Raw genomic sequence first — 20,591 nt, forward strand, 5'->3', positions numbered from 1 at the left:
TTTGTATATATGTATTTATATGTAATAAATAGAAAATTAGCTTCTATATTAAATAATCAGTTTTTAATCTATTAGAGTTTTATAGGATTTGTAAGTCAGTAAATTTAAATTACATACTTGCACAAGCACTTAAAATTTTTGCACATATTCTCAAAAAGAAGAGTGAACTTCATTTACAACCCTGCCTTTCATAAAGTATTTGGTGAATGTTTGTTAAATACAGAATCCTCAAGAGGTATCTGTGATGCAGGTAGCCAGTTTCCCAGGACGATTCCCTCTCTAATTAGCTTCAACAAAGCCTGCTCTTTTCTGCATCCTGTGGTCAGCTCTTTGGCAAGTTAGGGAAAAAGGTGAACAACAGGAAACAGCTTAAGCAGATAATGACAAGAGGAAAAAAATAAGTCAAACAAACCAAAGCAAGAATCTAATTTACCTTTTGCTATCCAGGTGCCCTCCAGTTGTAAAGGTCAGCAGCTCCTAGGTACCCAGAGCTGAGAAGAGTGGACTAACACTTTGAGCGAGATTGCTGGAAGCAGCCCCGAAATGTTTCTTCATATTCTGCACTCATGTATTCCTTGGATTCAGATGGTATATAGAACAATAATGCCAATGTGCCTACCATTTGCCTTATTTGATGACGTTAACCAATGTTCCATGTAACAGTGAAGCTGAATTGTCTTTTCTGGAAGAAGCAGGGGAAAAATGAACAACCTAAATCTGATTAATTAATTTTACTCTTTTTATAATGTGGATCAGTTTCCTTTGCTGTAGTTTTAACTGAAAAATTTAGCATTAATAATCATTGTTTTAGCATAAGTGTAAGGTCAGTTGTTACTGTTATTCAGGTGATAAAAATAATGACTTTATCTTTAAAGAGTAGATGGTAGTGCAAATATATTGTCAGGGAGAATCAAGAAGGTATTGATCAAGTTGAAAGCTTAAGGCAGGAAATTAGGATGAGATGGAGAGCAGTGTGCATATCTTATAACAGTTTTTAAGTATAATAAAAAGGATCCCTGGATGAACAGTTTTCTAGTAAATAAAAGGAAGAAACACATGCATATGAAGTATGGTTAGAATATTTTGTGGAACTGGATGCACGTTTAAATTTTTTAAATGGATATGATGAATGTATTATGTAAGCATGCAAGTAATTTATTCTCTGTTCTAATATTAGTCTTTAAATACAGGAAAGAAAACTACAGCTAATTAATATTTTTTAAAAAAGTGTGTCTTGCTGTTTAAACAGCCATGGACTCAGAAGAAATTGCGTCTTACAAAAGAATCAAGTTTTAGTTAGTAGGGACCCAAAATCTCAATAAGGAAGTGAAATAGGGGTAAAACCATGACATTTGGTGACTAATGTCAGGAAGGGCTTGGAGTCATTGAAGGAATGGATAGCACTTAGTCTTGAATGAACTATCTACTCATACTTCACCAAAGCAAAAAATTATATTTAGCAAAAAAGGAAAGAAAAAAAGACATAAAAAAGTTGAAACTATGAAAAATGAGGGAAATTATCTGGGGTTAAAAGGTGGCAATGAAATATGTCTTATTTTTGCCAAACATTATTAATAATAAAACAAAATTTACATATAATAGATTATTTTACCACAGTGGTGAGACCAGAGATGATACTGGTGTTCTGAAATCCGTTCCCTTAGTGTTGACGATTGAACACCCAAGAAATGACAAGTCAAGAGTAAAACGTTTTTTTAAAGGATAGAACAGAGAAGGAGAGAGAGAGGAACAAAGACTCCTTCACAGAGAAGGGGTCCAAAACTGGTGCCTGAGGGAGTGGGGGTGTCTCCCACATTTCTACATTTTAGGCTCCCTTTCTTCTCATGCCCCCTCCCTCTCTGATGTCTTGTACTTGACCAGTGACCAAAAGCCAGGGAAGAGCTGCCTAGAAAGGCAGGAAGGGAGTCACCCAGGGGGTACTAAAGAACAACTTCTTGTTGGGAGGAAAAATTCCCTGGAGGCGGGTGACCTTGGCAACAGGTTGGAGGAGGGGAAAGTGCTTTGGAGGTATTAGCATTTTACTTCCTTTGAATCAGCGCCCGCCCGTCTTCCTGACCCAATCATTCATTACCTATACCGATTGTCTTTTTGTCCAGACCTCAAAGGCATTCCCATTGATTTTTGGTTGTTAAGTTTCACCTTCTATGAGATATTTAAGTTCTGTTTGTTATTAGAAGTATCCAATAAAAATAGGATTGATACCCCATTTCAGCTCAGTGGAAATAAAAACATCCTAATGCTTGGTTTCTATTTTCACTAAAGAAAAGTTAAGGAGTCAGTTAAATTCTTAATTTTACAAAAAAAAAAAAAAAAAAAAAATTCATCTCTCCTCCTCAATCCCTTCTCTTCCCTGTACCACCAGCTACAACATATTGGTATTTTATCATAATGTGTTTGGGAATAAATTTATTTATGTTCATTCTGCATTGAAACTGTTTAATCTTGGAATAATGAATTATTATCATACATCAATTCTGGACAATTCTCAGAGACTGCCTTTATATTGCCTCTGAACTGCTTTTTGACTATGACTCTGAATTAAACATTTGCAAAGCCTTTTGTTCTACCTCTAGAACATGACTTTCCTAGGTCTATGCTGTATGCTATTTTGCATTATATTATGACAACTTTCAATTTTTAAACTCTTTGTTCTGGTGAGCTTAATTTGCTGTTAGTATCATTTTATTTATGCTTGGTTATTTATTTTCCATTTATAGATTTTTAATCTACTAGGTTTTTTGTAGTGAATTCTAATTCCTGGTTTCAAGATGGCATTTTAAAAATTTGATCTCCCCCAAAACATCATTTCTATTTTTGTATTTATAGTGCTGTTCCTTTGAGTGCTTGTTATTAATTGTAGCTAGGCAAGGTCATATTCTGAGTTCCTCAGTAGACATGAATCTTGGTGGATGTTATTCAACCCACTACACTATTTAAGAGCACAGATCTCACTACTGCACTGGAGTCCCGTCATGTAGCACAGACAAGAATTACAGCCACTCAAAGTCTCAGCTCCTTAATGTGCAAAATGGGAATAAAATGAGCTGTTTCATAGGGCTGATGTGCAGAAGGAATGAGATGGCTTGAACAGTCACAGAACTAGTGACTAGGACTGAAGTCTTCTATACTTCGAGAAGTGGCTTAGGCTACACTGGCTGCTTAGGAATACAACAGAAAAAAGAATCGGAAATGCCATTCCTGGGCCTCCTCAACAGGCCACCTGGTAACCAGAATTAAGCATAATCCTGAAGTGCAGCATCCACTTGGGGAACAATATAGTCCAGCTCCTCATTTTCTGACAGGGAAACTGAGACCCGGAGAGGGCCAAGGTACAAGTCACTGTGGATTTTGGCAAAGTTGCAGTGAGATTCCAAAAGCATGCACAAACCATCTCTCTAGAGTCTACACCTCTCTGTGAGTTACACGGGACAGTGAGGGGTTTCATCTCCTTGCCCTGGTCAGGAATTAGGGCTCAGAAGTGATCAGTGCAGGTCACATGGTCAGCTCAAGATAGATTCACTGAAAATCAAAGATGGTAAAAATCAAAATAATAATACTAATAAATATAATATTAATGTTTATATTAATATTAATTAATTAATATTAGTATGATATTAATATATAATGATTATAATATTAATAATTTAATATTATTGAAAGAAAAAATACAGTCTACTAATTCTATTACTGAACAAGAAAAAAGTTAGAAATAATTTTAGGGCTAAATTAAACAAATTTGCTTCCTGATTGATAGATTTAGAGAGGCACCCATGGGAGCTACAGGTTGAACCCAACTCAACCATTGCATGGGCTCAGTCCCTCCCCCACCCCAACACACACATACATACATACACACACACACACACACACACACACACACAGAGACTCAAATGAATTCATAATAGATCACAGACCTAACCATAAAATTTAAAAATAAAAAAAACTTGAGGAAATTTAAGAGAAATTATTTTGACTTTGGAGTTGGTGATGAATTTTAATACATAACACCAAAATGTAATATTCATTACAAAAATGAAACATTGTGTCTTTTAAGGCTCTCTTAAGATGTAATACACAAGTCACCAGTATACCCATATGCCCATAGGATGATATCTGTGTTTTTTTTTTTTTATTTGTTTATTTTTTTACTTCAGGAAGGAGGGCTTTATTTTGCAACAGGGAGGAAACATGCTTTGCCCACTGGCTCCAGACATAAATTGTTACAACTCAGGTACTAGCCAGCAATGCCCCTTGCGGACACCCTGCATGATTCTAAAGACAAATCAGAGCCCCAAAATTCTAAGTTTTCTTCCCTTAAACACACCCATATCATTATCTTTCCAAATCACATATGTGATTAAGGTCTTGTTTCCAGAATATACCATTAAAAGTCAACAGTATAAAGTAAATCTCCCAAATTCAAAAAAGAGACAAATGATATATGTATAGGTACTTTACCAATATTCAAAGATATATATATAATATATATATATATATATATATATATTATATATATATACTTATTTCACCAAAATTTATAGATAAATGACCAAATATGCTCAGGAAAATATTTTTCAACATCATTTGTCACAAAGAAAATATGTTTACACTACAATGTGATACTATCGCATATCATTACAATGGCTACAAATCCCAAAAGACTGATAATATAAAATGCTGGCAAGGTTGGGGAGCAACCACAACACTTTTTCATTACTAGTGGGAATAAAAAAATATACACTTGGAAAAATTATTTGGCAATTTGTTATAAACCTGATCAGATTTAGTATCCATCTCCACAATCAGGATCCTAGGTATTAAATCAAGTTAACTGAGGTTTATTTTCACTCACCACCATGTATGTGCATGTTGACACTTTATTTAACCATAATAATATCAACCAAGATTTTTTTTACAGAAAAATGGATAAACAACTGTGTTACATTCATATAATGGAATATTATTTAGTAATGAAAGGTAACAATTTATCAACTCATACATTACCATGAAAATATCATATATATATTTCTTTGCAAAAGAAGCTAGATTCAAAATGCCATGCATCATACTACTGTATATATAATACATTCTTGGAAAGATAAGAGAAACAAAATAAATCAGTGATTTTTTCAATCACTGGGGGCCAGTGAGTGGTCAAACCCAAAGGGGACACATGAACTCATCTTAGCTGATGAAACTATTCATAGTTCTACCATGATGAAGGTATGACTCACTCCATTTGTCATAACTGACAGAACTTTATACTTCAAAGAGTGAATTTAATGAATGAAATATTTTAAAAAATCATTGAGGGATCTCAAGGAATGCAGGATGTGAAAAATCTGTATTATAAATGTAGGACATGGTTTCATTGAAGTAGTAAAGAAAAAAGGGACTAGCCTAATTAACTTTGGAAAATTATGTTTTGAATGAAATGTGTAATGACAAAGACAAAAGGAACAGTACATAAACACTATGTTTTTGTAGGTAAGGTTTAAATCTGAGGTTGAAAAATAAGTTAGTGGAATGTATTTAGTGAGAATCAGATTCTTATTGTTGGTGGCTACAGACATAAAAGAGAGGCCAGAAGTAAGCACTTGGTGCTATGTTAGAGCCAGAGGCATCAGTTTAATATTAATACAAATTGACACACAGAGGTAATTATGGACATTATGAAGGCGAAAGTTAGTTTGCATACATGCGTTTCCTTACTGTGGCTTAGGAAGCTGTGAAGCAGTGATAGCTCAGTGGAAATGAGCACATCCAGCACCCATAGCTTGATTTATAAATACTATTTTCAAGTAAAAAGATACATAAAATTTTAAAGAAAATTTTAATTCTTGGATCTACATGAAGAAAAAATTTAACCCCAATCTGTAACATCTTTGAATATCGAAAAATAAGAACATGCACCTAAACTATAAGTTAGGGTATGTAACTTCCCACTCAAACAATGAGTAAGATTACCACTGTATTAGTCAGGGTTCTCTAGAGTAACAGAAGACACAGGAAGACTGATTATAAAAGGGGATTTATTAGATTGGCTTATACCACCAGAAACCAGATAGTCTACAATGGCCATTTGCAGCTGGAGAGCTGGAAAAGCCAGCAGCTCCACAGTCCAAGACGCTGAAGCCCCAGAATAAGAAAGATCAATGGTGCTACCCTAGTCTGAGAACCAAGGCTTCTGCAAACTTCCTGGAGAATCACTGGCAGGTCCCCTTTGGAAGAGTGAAGAAGCGAGAGTCTGATATCCTCAGAGGATTGAAGCAGCAATCACATACCCATTCAAGAAGAGCTGAGCTTGCATCTGCATCTGCTTCCTTGTTCTTCAAGCTTTTATTCAATCCAAGCCACCATCCTATTGGGTGGTGCTGCCCACGCTTAGGGAGGGTCTCCACTTCAGTTCTCTACCCCACATTCCAATCATTCCTAGACACCCTCATTGACACAGCTGGAAGTCTCTTAAATATCAGCATCTCTTAATCCAATCAAGTTGACAATTCAAATTAACCATTACAACACCATAATCTTAGACTTCTCTGGGATATAATAGCTGTTCAATTTAGTTTGACTCAAAGGTCAGGTGAAAATAGAATGCAACAAATTAAACAATGTAGCATTCAGTTTTAGCTCATAGTATAAAATACATACATACATGAGTCTATACTGATATAAATTAATTATTATATAAGTGAATGAGTAAGATGAGGCAAATATTTGTGGAATTCTAAATCATTTATGCAGATTCACTCTCATTCAAGATGTGAAACACAACTCCCTTTTTCCACTCGAAGGCTGGCTGGATCCTATGACTTGATCTCAAATAAGAAAACATAGTGAAAGGAAGAAACCAGGAAGCAACCTCTTGTCCAGATGATTAAGATCAACATCAGCAGGGGTAACTCGAGGTGACAGCATGTACCTTCTGATGTTGCATGATGACAAGGGAGTGCAGGACACATCTGCAATCTGAATCCTGTGAACCGTAACCCAGTCTTATCATGGAGACGTCAGAAACAGAAATCAAAGAAATACTATAAAGTACCTGATGAGTATGTCTCAAAACAGTCAAGGTCACCAAAGGACATCAACTCTAAGCAATCACTAAATCCAAGAGGAACTTTCAGATTCACGTCAACTATAAGTAATGTGGTATTCTAGTTGGAACCCTGGAAATGAATACATGTACTATTGTGGTAAAATTAGTGCAGTCTAAATAAACTATGGAGTGTAGGAAATAACAGAATAGTTTTGGTTTCTTAGGTTTGAAAAATGTACCATGAAAAGTTAAGAAATTTACAATGTGGAAATTAGGTGAAAGATATTTTGCATAACAATTCTGCCCTTTCAACCCCTTATTGCTGTTCTATATTACAAGACAACAGTTGGTGATGTTGCCTTTGACAGAAGTCTAATTTTACATAATAGACCATATTTAAAACAGTGTATGCTGGTACCTTTCAATGCAAATTAAACATCTTTCAGAAGGGTCAAAGGGCATTTAAAATTAAGCAAAATGAAAATTAAAGGACAATACTTAATCCACAGTACTTAGAAGTCTCTGGATCTTAAATTCTGTAGCCCAGGAATTCTCACCAGAAAAACGTGTGTGTGAATATTTGTGCTTGTATAAATAAAAGGAATAAAACTAGTTTCATTAAATACAATAGATAGTCTGATTAAGTTATTGATTATACACATGATAACTTCAAAAATTTCAAGTATAATGTAATTTACTTTGATCTTTGAGGAAGCAAAGAATTCTGAAATCTTATTAAAAAAACAAGTGTATCCTTAACAATATTTGAAATACTAGTTTCCATGGAAAATATCTATTTGTATTTAAAAAAGTGATGTTGATCTAATAAGCCAAAGTAGTGTTTTCTTTCATTTTTGTTTTTAAATAAACCTGGTGATATTTAGTTACAAGCACCAACTGGTAAATTATCTATATCCAGGATTATTCCAGTATTTAACAAAATCTATCTTGGGATCTTTCTTAAAGTTAGTGAGAAGTACATTCAAATGGGAATTAATTTGCCACGAGTTAGTGGGTCTAACAGTAGATAGATCATAATGGACAATTCTTATCAAATAATCTCTGAAGTGTTCAATTCTCTACAAAAGTTTCATTTCATGACAGGAACTGCTTCATAAAAGTGCCTAGTTTCTTTGAAGTATAACCCTAAGTCTTTTCTCTAATATTTCAGGAATCTGTGATGTAATTCTTCCTATTAATAATTGGAAAAAAAAAAAAGAATCAAAACAGACCCTTTCCATTCACGGAGAACTCCATGCAGCCTGACAGGACATATCTCCTGACAATCAGGACCCCTTGACTAGTCTTTACTTACTATAAAGTTTTATTTTTCTTGGGGTTCCTCTTTAACTTAGCAGCTATCCTAGAATTAAAAGGTTTAGAACAGCATTCTCAAGGTATATACTGCCTGCAAAATCTAAAATGCCAGTGCAGTGTTTTGTCTCCTTCCTAGGAATAGGAGATGTTAGGCCCGATTATCTATCATTTTCATAAAGCACTCCCAATATGGAGCAGGGCATTCAACTTTAAAAAGTTTACCTGTTGCATCAGACCAGAAAAGTCATTGCATGCCCTCTGATTCCTTCCAACATGGTATTCAGAGTACCAACCAATTTAATTTTCTACTGATTTGACATAATTGATACAGTGGAAATTAATATGGTATATGAAATGTAAAAATGATGAAGGGCACTTAGGAGTGATTTTTGATAAAGCAAGTAAGTTGACCTCACCCTTGGGCAAGAAAAAGGGTAGATATCATTGGAAGATTTGAGAAATTCCTACTGTATTCTTTTCTTTGTGCTTCAGCACATTTCTGCTAGGTGACAAGACTCCCTGTGACAAGAGTTTGGGAATCTAAGAACAATCTCAGCACTGGGAACTGGGCGAGAGGTTGCTACTTACCACCATAGTTGCTGCAATCACCCTTCTTTCTATGTTCCTCATTTAAAAAAAAAAAAAAAAAAAAAAAAACCTATAAATAAAGAACCCTCTTCCTGTGTCACTCACATTAGGGATATTTTGATTTTTCAGCCACAACCACAATCCTTGCAGAATAAGATTCCCTACTTGCCACTATGGTCTTGATGGTCTTTACACCTACTTCTTCTGTTTTAGATTTCTACACTAAAGCTCCTATTAATGCAGAAATATTCAGAAGTGACATGGTTTTATTATGAGAACTGTAACCTAATTTGTTCATCTTAGTTTAATTGGGCAGATAGAGTGTTAACTGTAGGCAGGTGGGCAATGGCTTGAGGAGGTGGGACACTAGGGGCATGCCCTGGGAGTGTATTCTTCCTGTGGCCCCTTCCTCCTTTCCTCTCTTGCTGTTTCACACCATCAGATGAGCAGTTTTTCTTCACTAGATCCTTCAGCCATGATGTGCTGCCTGCCCACAGGGCTCAGAGGAATAGAATATGTCATCTATGGACTGAGACCTTTGGAATCATGAGCTCCAAATAAACTTGTCCTCCTTTAAGTTTGTCTTAAAGGTGTTTTGGTCAAAATAATTAAAAAGCTAACTAAAACAGCTGCTATAGTGATATCATAACTAGTAACATGGTTTGCATAAAGACTGAGTTTTATGTTTTATCCCCTAGACCTCTATTGCTTGCCCTTGGAATCTCCCTCTCTCTCTCTCTCTCTCTCTCTCTCTCTCTCTCTCTCTCTCTCTCTCTCTCTCTCTCTCTCTCTCTCTCTTTCTCTCCCTCTCTGTCCTGGCTACCATAAAGTGTGCAGTTTTTCTCTACCATCTCTTTGTATCCTTGTATCATGATACTTCACCTTACCTTCCATCCAGAGTGATGGAGTCAGCTAACCATGGACTGAATCTCTGAAAGTGTAAGCTCAAAACTAACTTTTCCTCCTCTATATTCTTTTGGTCAGGTACTTTGTAACAGAAATGAAAATCTGACTAACACATTAACCATCTGCCATCTCATATAAATTGAGGAGCAATTCTAGGTTCTTAACTGTCTGGTGCTTTAACTGTCAAAAATAACATTAGTTTAAAAGGTAGCTATGAATATTAAATAAAACATATTTGCAAATTAATTAGCACAGTACTTGACATATATTAAGAAGCAAATTATAATTGTTTTTCTTATTTATTTATTTACTTTTGAGATTGAACTCAGGTCCACTTGACCACTGAGTCACATCCCCAGTCCTATTTTGTGTTTTATTTAGAGACAAGTCTGAGTTGCTTAGTGCCTCACTTTTGCTAAGGCTGACTTTGAACTTGTAATCCTCCTGCCTGAACCTCTGGAGCTGCTGGGATTATAGGTATACACCAATGTACCCGGCTGTTGATCTTTTTAAAAATCATTTTCAAAGTTCAGACTTTTTAAATGATTAAGTGTTTTAACCTGAGTGCAAGTACATAAGCTTTTGCTCTTTAAACTACATTCTATAGCAGCAGAGAAGTAACTCCTTGGTGCTGATTTATATCACAAAGAATATTGTCAATGAACACTTTGGATTTGGAACTAACATTTCAAGTATAGATTTATATAGTGCACTTACTATAACTAGATCTTACAAAATTTAGTGTTAGTTTCAGAAGAGTAGAATAATACAACATCTTTGACTCATATCAGTAAATGACCTTTGCATAACATCTTGTCGAAGGTTTCTTCCCTCTAGGCATATCACAACCCACAGAGAACAAAATCATCTTTTTGGGCTTTTTACTTTTTATATAAACAAATATAACCTCTTCTTCTTCTTCTTCTTCTTTTTTTTTTTTTTTTTTTGCAGTTAACCTTCTTCTTCCCAAAGGCAGCCCACAGACACTTCAATAACTAACTTATTTAACCTAGAAATTTCCTTTTCTCAGAACACAGAAAAAGTACTGTATCCTTAATTTGAAATTCATTATTTTCAACCAGTCCACAACCTATTCTGAGTTGTGTGTTTATCTTTTTGGAAGGAGGTAGGGAAATGTTGTATGTGAAGATAATAGAGAAAATGAAGTACTATGGAATGTTAATATGTAACAAATATTAACTCTAGGAATGTTCAAGTTCTTCCTGTTTTATGAGTGAAGAGATGAGGAAATGGTTGAGTAAGTACACACATAACTAAAATTTTTCTTCCCAATGTAGATTCTAGTTTTCAACATGCATTTATTCAGATTGATTTAAAATATTTAAATCTCAAATTTTGGAGCTTGAAATTAGTTTGTAGGTAGAAAATTTAGAATAATGATATAATAAAAATTTGAAAGATGCATACACATTGAACCGGATAATTCTGGAATCAGTATTTATTATATTGTAGCACTCTACAATTATGAGGGAGCATTACAACTTCCAGTTTTTATATTTTACAAATGCAGGATTAGATGAAAAGACAAGTATAAAGATTTACAAAAACAAATTTTGTGGGAGGGTGAAAATATGAGTGTGTTGAATTATTAATGAAACATTTCTGCTGTGTTTGATTCTTGTCTTTGAAATGCATGTGTTAACATGTCTGTTCTTCCAATGTTCATTCTTGATGATATTGCATAGTACAATATGACAAATAAATGAAAGTGAGCTTTACCTTTTATTTGTTCATGTACATGTGTGTGTGTTTTAATTTTATTAAAATGGGGAAAGAAAGCAAGATGAAAAGGAATTACAATGCTGAGGGGCAGAATTTGGCCCAGTAGTTCCCTCAATTGTGTAATACAGCCTCCAGGGAGATCAAATGCATTAGGATGTATTTATATTGACAAAGGAGTCATGCTTTGTAGTGCTGAGAAGAAGGATTCTGCCATGACCCACATAACAAATTACTGTTGTCTGACCTCATTGGAACAAGAATCTAGTAAAGTACATCCAGTGGAAGTGATTTTAGTAGTTGCCTTTACCACAACCACCCTCCTAGAGGGCCACGATTATACCGCCCCTCACTTCTCATACTACTAAAACACTCGATAAAGAGCCTTATCACCTTGATCCCATAGCTCTTTTACTATGCGACGGAAAAGGACAGGCTGTGTTTCCACAGAGAGTGGCATGCTATTTTCTGAAGAGTTAAGATTACAGAATGAAAGAAAGAACTCCTGCAGACAGAAAGAAAGCCTCTGTTGAGGTGTAGCGAATTTTGACTGTAGTTTCCATTAATAATTTTTTCTTGACTCTTTGTATTCTGTTGTCCTTCCTAGTGTACATAGTTAAAGAACAGCTGCTAAACAGCCTCTCCCTTCAATCATCTCACTTCCACTTAAAGCATAAATTTTATCCAAAATGCATACTAAATATGTTTTTGTTGAAAAGAGGACAGATACACTTTGTTCTTACAATGCATTGCTGTTTCTTTGGGTTAGCATTTGTCTTAACACAGCAGCGTCTTTCTTCCAATGTGCTTATCTTTGTGAATCTACTTCCTACTTACATTTTTACAGACTTATTAAATGAACATTTTTATGTGATTGATTGTCCTGAGAAGAAACATTGGACATGATTTTCAAATGTTTCCCGAGTTGGAATTTAACTATAAAGCTTTATTTTACATATAATAACATTTTTTTTTTTTTTTTTGGGTGCTGGGGATCGAACTCAGGGCCTTGTGCTTACAAGGCAAGCATTCTACCGACTGAGCTATCTCCCCAGCCCATAATAACATTTTTAACACTGTTTGTACTAAATAAACTTCATTCTAATAAATTGCAAAATAATTTTTTGCCGAGATGAAAATATAAGAACTTTCAGTGCACAGTAAGTGCTTCCTGTCACTACTGCCGAGCAGGCAGTTCTATATTCACTTAAAATAACTGAAGTAATCTTTGGTAATTTTTCTAATAACCAATAAAGAACTGAATCTTACACACCACCAGACAGCTTAAAAGCTAAGCTCTTTAATTGTTGTTCTTAATATTCCATTTAATATTTTATTGCTGAATTCAGTCAGGAGGAAAGTACTGGTTTGTAACTTTCATTTTGAAGTGTATTTTGTGGATTTCATTCTTAGTAAATTGATCTTCAAGAAAGTTGTTTCAGGCATCTTTGTCCAGAGTGTCTTAAATTGAATAACAATGTTGGGGAAAATCCAACCTGATTAGTAGTCATGAGAGTTACTTAAAGCTCTAACTCTGATATTTGAAAGCTCTTTCTCACCATTATAATACCTTTAATAAAAGGGTTGAAAGTATTACAGTTTTTTGTTTTTAATGACATCTCCAATAGGAAAAGGAATACAAACAGCTGTATTTGTGTATCTAGAACATTTTAGAAAAATTTCCTTTTGTATTTAAATTTAAATTCAGGATACATATTTTGAGGGATAGATCCAGATAGACATGACGGAATGATAATCTATAATGATAATCTATACAAAATCTCCTAGAATTCAATGCAACCCACTGAACTATGAATGTGTAGAGTGTTGTGGACTTAATAAAATCATAAATATTTGCCTTTTTATGGTTAATTACTTTAGTTAGTCTAAAATATATACCTATAATTAACTGAATTGTTTCCTCAGAGTTAATATTTTGAACCTTGACATCACATGTGACCATATTTGTAAACAAGGCATTTAAAGGGGTCATTAATATTCCATGAGATGATAGGGGCAATGTCTTGTGAGTAGACGACACTAAGGATGTACATGTATGGAGAAGGAGCATGGGAGGATGGAGTGAGCAGGGAGTCACCCCATCCACAAGCCAGACACTTCAGGAGAAGTCAGCTCTGCTGGCTCTCTCATGCTTTCACTCCCCGTCCACAGAAATGGGAGAAAATTAGCTTTTGTAGTTTATGTCAACTAGTCTGTGGTATTTTGTTAGGGCAGGTCTAGCAAACTAATAAACGGTCAAACCAAGACCAAAAAAAAAAAAAAATGGGAAGAATTTTCATAAAATATGGTTTCAATTTACTGAAGTACCTACATTTCTAAACACATTTTTTTTTTAATCCAAACTGTCTTAGACAGTGCTATTTGGAACTCTCATTAAATTTTAATACAAATGTAGCCCTATGTGAGGTATATTTACCTTATATAATTTGCAGAATATTTTAATCATGAATGTGTTAGGTCAAAAATAATAAGAAGCACTGACATTTAGCAAAATGTTAAAAAACAAAACTTCTGTCATATTGTTTTTCTCCCTAAGAATATATTACTTGTTATACTGACTTAGCTTATAATTAACACACACACATACACACACACATACATAACAACTTGCCTTTCACACTTCATTTTAACTCACCCTCCAATAATATTTAAACTTCATAAAGCAATTAGACCTTTTGTTTTGTCAGTGTTTGGTATAGGAATAACTATACGAAGATGTTCTAACCAAAGCGACATGAATTAGTCTGTTGAATTTCCTCAAGAAAGGGTTTAGCCATTATATAGTAACAAATGAATGAGGAAAAGTCATTCTTTTTCCTGCTGCAAGTTGTGGTTGGGAAAAGATATCATTAAAGAAACTGTGGCAGCCATTTGTGAATACGTATGTACAAACCTGTTTTTGAAAGGTTGTGAAAGCCCATTTTTTACTAAGGGTCAGAAAAACCGCAGAAAGACTCTTCCATACACTGCATCATTAAGTTGCTGAAAGAACCAGCTTTGGTCCTGCCTGATTTCTGGAATTTATATGCTATAATAAAAATACACCAGAAAAACAAGAAATTATACTCCTTTTATGTATGATTTATCAAAATGCATAAATGTATTTTACTCTCATGTACAGCTAATTAGAACAAATGTTTAAAATTAATAAAAGAAAACAAAAAAGAAAAATACAATCAGAATATTAAATTATATTTACCAACATATTCTATAATAAAGGTTTGAATATATTCAAAATGTACTCTGTTACAAACCATTATAAGACCATGGCATATATTAATTGATCAACCCAAATGCTTATTATATATGAAATATTTAACCTCTATTTTTAAAGAAGGATTATGAAAACTAAAGCCTAGGAAATTACGTAATATGATACAATACAGATAAAACTGTATGGTCAAATAAGTTTGATCATGAAATACATATTTAAGTTTTTAAAATTTAATTTTGACTCCATGATTTGTTAATTATTTGGTCATCAGATAAGTCATATTTGCTTTTATATTAGTCACCAAGTTGTTATGAAAGGTTAAACTTTTTTCAATTTGACAAATTTAGGTTTGTGATTTACTACATGTAAATAGTAATCTCAATCAATAAAACTTTCCCCACATGACGGGATATTTTGAACTGAGATGAGAGAATATACAAATACAATAAGGAATAATGTAAATTAACAAGTGTGATTATGAAATTTTCAAGCTACATGTAAAATATGACATGTGCCCAAACAGGAAAAAGATTAACTCTAAATTTGATGGGTAAAAGAGATTGAAGTAGAAATATTTGAAAAAAACAGTTTTAAGAGAAACGTTTACCTTTTCAAAATTTAGATTAACTTAGAATCTCTCCTTTTAGTCGAGGTAGAAAACATCTGAAACAACAACAAAAAAAAAAAAAAAGGAAAAGGAAACTTTGTGAAAACAACAGAACTCAAAATATTGAAAATGAGTCAATGCAATAGGAAATAATTGAAGGGACCTCTAGAAGTATCCTCAGCTTACTGACTGAGTAATTTCTTCAGGATACAGAGCAAGTAGCAAAATTCAGGCAGAGTTCAGCAATCCCCTAAGATAATGAATGCAAGGGTGTTGAAGGTAGCCAAGTTAGCTTTAAAAGGACACAGTAGTAGAGAATAGAAAGGACAAAGATAGAGGACTCTGGAGTTATATAAAGAGTATTTTGAATACCTCTAAAGTATTCAAGTGAGTGTCAATTAACACCTACATTTGAGGAAACTTTTAGGAGAAAGAGTTGCTCAGAAAAATTACAGGGAACAGTCCCAGAACTCACAAAGAAACCCAGAAATAGTGCCTGTTACCAAAAACTGAAATGCAAAACTTCAAATTTAGTAAGTATAGATTTAGTTGTAAAAGTGGTTGTGCCTCAGTATTGGGGGATTTTAGATTGGAGAAAAATGAAGTTCCTGACCCTATTGGACAAGCTTTCCATCACTGAGCATATGCACAGCTCCACTCTTAGGATTTAAAAAAAAAATCTTAAAGTCATGATATAATTAATATGTCTTAATCTCAGGAAAACACTTCAAGACTATTTTAAAAATGCAAAAAAAAATGTTAAATAACAATTTCTGGAATTCAAAAACAATAATCTTGTTTAAAAAGAAGGAAAATGAATTCCATATTGAAGAAAAAGATCAGTAAGTCAAAACTGAAAAATAACAGATAACCAAATAAGTTCTTGGAGATTTAAAAAAAAAAAAAAACGGTATGATAACTTAATCCGTATGTTGACAAAACTAAAGATAGTATGTGTTAAGCAGATATAGGAAAGATACAAAAAGTTTCAAGTTGTGCATTGCATGGTATTAGCAGATCAAAGCTAAAGAATAATATCAGTGAATTTGAGGACAACTTACACTGAAAGACAACTCTTCATGGTTTTTCACAATACTCTGTTTCCATGAACAAGGGTCTGATTGTCTTTTTTTCTGGACTATCTTTTCCAGAAACGTTGTACTGTGAAGAGACTTAGAATATAGAGATGGTGTTTCCTCTCAGAGCAAATTGTAAGGATATTTATTGCTTATGCTAAAAGAGTCAGGTTCCCTAAGTGTCTACATTATAAGTCACTGTGCACATTCATGTCTTCATGTCACTCTTATGGACACTGAAGCTTGGAACACAGTTTCAATCATTGATCCATTGGCCACTGTTATTTTTGTGAGTCATAAATTATTCTTTGTCTCTACCAATGAAGTGATTTGCTTTCTACCAATTCCATTAAACTGTGATAGCACAAATTATTCACTTGCAAGTAGGGTAAAATCTTGCACTGTTAACAGTTCTTCACAGTTGTGTGAGATGACAGGAAGATAGGATGACATAAAACAAAACAAACAAACAAACACAACAAAACAAAACAAAAAGAAAAATCACATAACTTTCTGAAAGAGGGAGTATAAATGTCTCAGCGAGCAACTAATGCTACTTGGGGAATTTTGTGAGAACTGACAGGAAACATGTTGATTAACTTCTATGATCAGCACATTTGTATTGCTTATCAATGAGGAGGAAGTGGTTGAAGCCTGAGTACCATGAAGAAGGTTCAAAAAACTGACCTCTGGCAGATGGACTTCTTGTCAACCTGTTAAGTTAACCTATCACAGGAATTAATACAAAGCTTCTTCTAGGGTGTACATAAATTTCCTCTCAATTGCAATCTATAGTTTTAGAAATGAAAACCTAAACTGAATGTAAAATGAAAAAAAATTGTGAATTTTTGGGGTAGAAAGTAATATCATTACAAACTTGACTGGTTGACTTAGGAGATGAGGAGGTAGGAAATGGAATACTGGTGAGAAAGGCAATAGTTCTATTGCCTTACTGCACAATCCCATATGAAATCTATTATGCAGCCATACATCCAAACTTTTGGGAGATGAAGTAGTCAGAGTTCCTTGCATTAGAAATTAGTTTCCATGCTGTACTATCTCTGTCTTGTGAAACATTCCCTGAGGCAGACAGTAATGTAAAAACCATAAATGAGATATTGTGTAGTATTTGATTTCTCCTCCCTACAAAAGAACTTAAAATTCTGATGATGAGCTAGGCAAGATGGCACATGCCTGTAATCCCAGCAGCTTCGCAGTCTGAGGTAGGACAATTGCAAGTTCAAAGCCACCCTCAGAAAAACTGAGGCACTAAGCAACTCAGTGAGACCCTGTCTAAATGAAACATAAAATAGGACTGGGGATATGACTCAGTGGTCAAATGCCCCTGAGTTCAATCCCCTATACCCACCAAAAAAAAAAAAATTTCTGATTACAGAGATCAACAAAAGAATGAGACTCTAACCCCCAAAAATCTAGATACAGCCTTTCATTTAGTCCTACTGCCCTGAAAAGTCCACTCTATGTTAAAAACCAACTATCTATATAAAGAAATAATTTCTAAAGATATTATAATTTTGATGAAAGTCATAAATCCCTAAAGCTATGAAGCTCACTCCACTTTGACCATAAGAAATATGAAAACAGGAACTCATAACCAAATTTAAGAATACAAAGATACTATATACAAAATACAAAGGAAAAGAGCCATATATAGCAGCAACCTTCCTAAAAAAGGCAATGCAAAATAGAAGACAAGGGACTGACATCTTTAATACAATTAGTTTAAAATAAATAAAAACAACACTTGGTAATGTAGAATACATTTTCCTGAAAATGTGTTTCAATAAATATAAGAAAGATTTTTTCAGGTATAAAAAATTCAAGTTATCATTATAACCTGATCTGAACAGCAAGAAATATGAAAGGAAGACTATAATATTTCAGAAGGAATGTTATGTTATAATTGATGGAAATTTTTATTTATATAAAAGAGTGGAAAGCACCAGTATACTTTACCAAATGTATAAATATGATGAGTTTTAAAAATGTCTTTAAAGATAATTAACTAATAAAATAAAAGGAAATGCAGTGACTTTGGGGGCTTAAAGCTTATATAGAAATTAAATGAATAACAAAAATATTTCAAAGTTAATGAAAAGAGGAAGAAATAAATACTGTTATAGGGTTATGCTATAAAGTACTGCATAATACTTGAGATTACATGAGATAAATTGATGATTGTATAAACACTAAAAATATTCTTAAATAATTCTAAATTTTATATAGTTAATAAGCTTGCAAATAAACTAAAAATGGAATTATAAAAAAACCTCTCATTTCATGCAAAATAAGCATAAAAAGGAAAGGAAAAAGAGAAACATAAAACAGATTGAACAAGAACTCAAAATCAAGATTTATATTTGTATTCAAACATATGAATAGCGATATTAAATGTAAATTAGGTATAGCTCAAAAAAAAGGAAGAGATTATTTAACCAAGTAAGAATACCCAACCCCATAATACTTGTATTACCTTAACATAGGCCAAGTCAAATAAAATAAACAAGATGAAAAATAATAATACAAATCAAGAAAGATGGAATGGCTATGGCAGTCTGAAAGTATCCTTAAGAGCAAAACATGACAAGAAACAAAGACGCAGTTTCATCTGGTGAAAGTCATCAATTCATCTTAGAATTATAATATTCCTGCATATAATATTAAAATACATGAAGCAAAACAGAACTTCAAAGAGGAAGTATATATATATAATAACCAAATATATATATATAAAACCAAATAATTCCACATGCCTATACTAAATAATAGATAGAACAAATGAAAATAAATGAACACATAGAAGATTTGAACAATATCAACCAATTTGACCTAATTAACATTTATTAAACACGTCAACCCAAAATAGAAGAATCGACATTCTTACCAGCTACACACGCACAAAAAAAATTGTTTTCCAAAATGAAATATAGTCTGGTTTACAATTTTTCTATGACTCAGTAAATTTGAAAGGTTATGTATTGATAAAATAGATGGATCAGGAAAGTCCAAACACACTTTTATTTTTTTTGTCTGACAGAAGGGATAAACATTTATTAACAGAGAGAAGTATAGGGCTCAGAGCCTGTAGAGATTTCAAAGAAACAAAAGCACACAGAGAATGAATTCCAGCTATAGACTGAAAAAAAAAAAAAAAAAAAAACACTTCAGGGATGACAGATGGGAGACAGGCTAAGGTCACAGAGACTTCCATCTTAGAATACCTCATAACAGCACCTACCTCATTCCATGATCCAGAATACTAGGATGGCACCTTATTGTGAATGAGACTTTCCTTTTACTCCAGGATATTTTATTGTAGAAACAAATAACTTTATCCTATAACACACTTTATTCAGAGATATCTTAGTTATTTCCAATACTGTTTATCGCAAAGTGTAGTTTGTTAAATGAAATAATTAGTTTCTCCACCTTAATAAAATGTAGCTATTAAGATTATCTTCATTCCTCCCAGGAGTGAGAAAACTGTAGGTGTGTGATCAATAACTTAGAGATTTAAAACTTTATGCATTGATCCCATAAATAATAAGAAAGTTTGAATTCATGACAATGAAAAATCAAAGAAAGTCATTTAAAAAAATCAATAGTGAGAATCATTTTATCCTAAGGAAAATATCAGCATCACTGATATAACTACTTGTGATTTGTCATCAATTATAATTTGACAATATTAAAAATAATATGAAGTCTTATTTTACACAGTTTGTAGTCAGAAACTTTATTATTGAAAACTAAACATTATCATTAGAGGGGTCATTTCTCCTTGCCTGAGATGAGTTTTATGGTTTTATTTAAACTTAAATTAAGCATTCTTGGTTGACTGGTTATTTTTCCCCTTCCAACACTTTGAATTTATCCCCCCAAAGTGTAGGCAACAAAAACAAAAGAAGACAAATTAGGAATGCATCAAACTAAAAATCCTTTTCACAAATGGAAAAGATGAATGAATGAAGAGACAATCTACAGAATGAAAGTACTTGCAAACCATATATCCCATAAATGGTTCATATTCAAAGTATA

This window comes from Sciurus carolinensis, chromosome 6 (assembly GCF_902686445.1).
Source record: "Sciurus carolinensis chromosome 6, mSciCar1.2, whole genome shotgun sequence".
In the NCBI taxonomy this organism is placed as follows: Eukaryota; Metazoa; Chordata; class Mammalia; order Rodentia; family Sciuridae; genus Sciurus; species Sciurus carolinensis.